Below are 4,163 nucleotides of genomic sequence, written 5' to 3'. Positions count from 1 at the left end.
GAGTCCAAGCTGTTCACCTAGGTCCAACTGTTGGTGAGCAAAAACCACATCGCGGCAGTTATCTGGCCAGAGTCATAGATTCTGAGCGTGGCTTCCAAAGTCAAAGGTCAACGAACGTATGTAGGACTTCTAGGCAACTGTGATGTGAAGATGTCTGGGCTTGTTGTACAATAAATGTGTCTGTGTTCCTTCAGCGAAGAAGGAAATGTATGCATTCTAGAATGCAAAGCTTGGGCTAGGGTTTTAGCTCGGTAGTAGAGCACTGTCCTGGGACGTGTGGAGCGGTGGATTCGATCCTGATCCTGAGCACCACAGAACCAAAAACAAAGGGACAAACAAGCCGATAAGGTAAAGATATTGTGTCTGTCCCCCCCCCCCCCAAGGGGATCAGGAGGAGGTTCAGAGAAGGATTGTAAGCTCATAGCGAAAGTAACCTCGCGAGACCCCTGTCTCCAAAAGAAAATTGGTGATAGTAAAAGCAAATGGGATTCCGTTTTGTTTTACGTCTCCATTCTGTAAAACAACCAGGCCAAGTAGAAGGGTCATGACTGGGGCAAGATGTTCTTTGCCTTTTGCTATAGAAACCTTTAAGGAAGGACATGGGACGTTGTTTCTGTAACTAGCCCATAACGGGGCTACGCTTCTGTCACTGGAGTGGCTAGGCTGATTGTGATTGGCTGAGCGTCCCTCCGCCTGACTTCACTCTCCAGCTTCTGGAACTTGGCTTGTTTGCATTAGCTAGACGCCCCCTCCCCCCAAAACGTCCCTTTTGCAGGTTTCAGGCTTATAAGGAGCACCCTTGCAATTGTTTGAGGCTGGTCAGGGGAACAGCTGTATGTTCTTCTGGTCAGTCGCCGCTAGTTGTGCTTTAATAAAGGCTTGATTCCTTTATACGTGAGTGGTCTGGAAGTCAGTTTTTGAAACCCCGGGGACCAAGCTTTAACTAGAACGAACGAGCGAGCGAGCGAGCGAGCGAGCGAGCAAGCAAGCAAGCAAGCAAGCAAGCAAGCAAGCAAGCAAGCAAGAAAGCAAGCAAGAAAACAAACGAATAGATAGATAGATAGATAGATAGATAGATAGATGATAGATAGATAGATAGATAGATAGATAGATAGATAAATTGAATATGAGGATGTGGCTCAGTCACTGGTCAAGTGAGTGCTTCTGGGTTCAACTCATAAATCAATGGATTTACCAAAAATGTATAAAAATATCTTTATAAAAAGGGGATGTTGGTTTAGCTCAGTGGTAAACTGTGTCTGTGTTCAGTCCCCAGTTCCAGGGTCCAGGATGAGCCTGCGTGAGGGGCTGGTTTCTGGTTCCATCCCCACCAAGGAAACCCTGACATGAGTATGGGGAGATGTATTCGGCTATTGGAATGCCAAGGGTAGAGTGATTTCCATGTGGATCTCCCCCCAACCCCCCACCCCGCCCTTTCTCTGTGTGGGCAAGGTCTCTTCTAGTGTCTTGATTTCTTTTATTTATTTATTTGGCCTAGTTGGAAAGAATGTGTTTGTGTTATTAATTTCTTTTTATCTGGAGCTGAGGATCCAACCCAGGGCCTCGAATATGCTAGGCGAGCTCTAACGCTGTCCAGCACAGCACGGGAGGCATCTTGATGATTTTTTTTCTTTTTTTTTTTCCTTTTTTCTTTTTTTTCCCCTTTCCCGGTGGGCACTTTGCGATGAGATTTCCTTGCCTGTTTGGGTTGTTTGAGTCTCTCTTTGTTCACTACTTTTGTTTCTTTTGTGATGCTAGCCTGGGGAAGAAACCCAGGGCAGGGCCTTGGGCATTGGTCCACAAACGGTCTGGATGGCTGGGCAACACCCTCACCTTTTTTCCTTTGTCTCTTCTTCCCCAGAAAGTAAACCCAGGAAGGGCCTCCCTCTCCTTCCCCCAGGCCCAAATCCATCCTGCTTGGGTTTGGTGCGCAGCAGACAGGTACACACTGGAGACACACACACACACACACACACACACACACACACACACACACACAGAGAGAAATGGGGAAACATCACTGTTTTGTTTTGGTTTATTTCTCTCTTAAACTCATCCAGGCCCTCCCTCATAGCTCTCAGGGGTGGGGGAAGGTGTTTACCATGGACCTCTAGTGGTGACAGCCTTGGGAGCGAACTACTGCTGGGGAATTGGAGTTAGTGGGATGGGGGAAGTGTGGATTATAGTTCAAATTCCAAGGGTCGGGCAGAGGCACAGAAGCTATCTCCTAGGTGGGACATCTTAAAGGCTAAAGGAGGAAAAACGACCAACCCCCCCCCCCCCCAAAAAAAAAAAAAGAGTTCCAGGGGTGAAAGCGGTATGTCCCCCCCACCGCCCAGTGCTTCCCGGACTTTACTGTATGGGGCGGGGGGGGGGGGGCCCCGCCGGGGGAACAACAGAGCGGGCACTGAGGCCCTTGCCCATCTGTCTCTCCAGGGACTCAATAGGCTGAGGGAAGAGAGGAAGACATGACGCGGCGGCTTGCAGCTTAGTGATCTGTATATGGATATCGATATCTAAGTCTGTCTGTCTATCTATGTCTATACATGTAGATAGATTATATCGAAACTGGAAATGGAACTCAGGCAGGCCTTCCAAAATGACGGTAGCTTTGCGCCACCTAGCGTTCGGTGACTGCAACCAACGGGGCTGCCCTTTTGAGACCGCAGACCACTCACTGTGAACTCCCCAGTTCCACAGGGTGGAAACATCCACGTGTATATGCTTGTGTTTCTGACCCGGTGGCAAGATGAGATCCGACTGAAGAAGCCAAGCAAGCCTAAAACGTGTGTCCCACCTTCACCACTCCTAAGTGTGGAGGATTAGCCAACTGAGAAAGCCTTAGGGGACGGACGGCTGGGAAAGGGAAGGACCCTGAGTCACTGCACAGTTGCTCTGGGATCCAATTTTACCTGTAGACCTACTCGGCGCTATATAAACCTCAGCCAGCCAGCCATCCAGCCTGTGCTGCATTTTGTCCTGCCTTTATTGGTATTAGGTATTTTCCAGAAGAAATGGGGGGGGGGAGGGCGGGGATTTCCCATCTCCTGTCAAGAGTCTCCCGGGACTGAATCCTCCTTGTCCACGCTTTCCCTGAAGATCCTTTAGAGATTCTCCACTTCGAGATGGACCGATGTGTGTGCTGCCGCAGGTTTGACAGCCATCCAGGAGGAAAAACAACCCCCCCACCCCCCCCCAAATAAAAAGAGTTCCATATCTCCAATACCATCACCTTTGTCATCATTCCACCATCCTTGGAAGAAGGAAGTCGATCCAAAAGTCCTGGAAGAGAACAGTAAGAGTAGTGAAAGATCAGAATGGTGAGACAGCGTCCAGCAACCGCCCCCTCAGCTACTCACAAGAGAAGGTGAGGTCCTGGGAGTAACTCAGGCAACCTCCAGAGACCTCGAGCTTTAACCAGCAAATAGAGAAAGGAGAGGGAAGGGGAAGGGATAACACCACCACAGGTGTTATCACAGACCGAGATAGGATGTTGACTTCTGGATTCAATCCAGGGGAAATCATATCACCTTTCTTCCCTGTTTTAGGCAGACTTATCTGTCCTTGAGTCCACGCCCAGCATAGTCAAGAATGTCATGTAGACTTTGGAGACCAGAGGATGTCAGAAATGAGTCTTCTCAAAAGTAAGAAGCCGAATCACAACCGCGGCCAGGAAGAAGTGCAAGGTGGCCTTTGAATCTCCTGTACGAAACCTCCTGTTGTTGCTGACGTGCAGAGTCACAGCCTTTGGGGACCAGAGTCCCCATGTTTTTTGCTTTGCCAGCGCTGCCATAAGCCTTTTTTCCTGTGTCTCAAGACCTTGCCATCCTTATTGGATTGGGCCAAGCTTTCAGCAACAGGAAGAGGGGAGAGGGAGAGGGAGAGGGAGGGGGAGGGGGAGGGGGGAGGGGGAGAGGGAGGGAGGGAGGGAGGGAGGGAGGGAGGGAGGGAGGGGGAGAGAGAGAGAGAGAGAGAGAGAGAGAGAGAGAGAGAGAGAGAGAGGGGGGGGGGGAAGGGTAAAACTTAGGGGCTGGGTGTGTGGCTCAACTGGTAGCATGGGGCGCTGGGTTAGATCGCACCAAATAAAAACTAAAATAAATAAAAATAAGTTTAGGGCTGGGGATGCGGCTCAAGCAGTAGTGCGCTCGCCTGGCATGCGTGCG

General features: G+C 49.9%; 1 long non-coding RNA gene across 2 annotated transcripts; it reads left to right on the top strand.

The window, feature by feature from the left end:
• Nucleotides 1-2,295: 2,295 nt before the first annotated feature.
• Nucleotides 2,296-3,704, top strand: LOC144374410 (uncharacterized). 2 transcript variants are annotated; one of them, XR_013433816.1, is made up of 3 exons: nt 2,296-2,998; nt 3,100-3,367; nt 3,549-3,704. It is a non-coding gene; the product is annotated as an uncharacterized LOC144374410 (long non-coding RNA). The 2 variants fall into 2 exon arrangements; XR_013433815.1 differs by having other exon boundaries at nt 3,100-3,704.
• The last annotated feature ends 459 nt before the right edge of the window (nt 3,705-4,163 follow it).

The sequence above is a fragment of the Ictidomys tridecemlineatus genome, unplaced genomic scaffold (assembly GCF_052094955.1).
Source record: "Ictidomys tridecemlineatus isolate mIctTri1 unplaced genomic scaffold, mIctTri1.hap1 Scaffold_6836, whole genome shotgun sequence".
NCBI classification, from domain to species: Eukaryota; Metazoa; Chordata; class Mammalia; order Rodentia; family Sciuridae; genus Ictidomys; species Ictidomys tridecemlineatus.
Note: the sequence above shows the minus strand (reverse complement) of the source record. Positions and strands in the feature narration are given on the sequence as shown.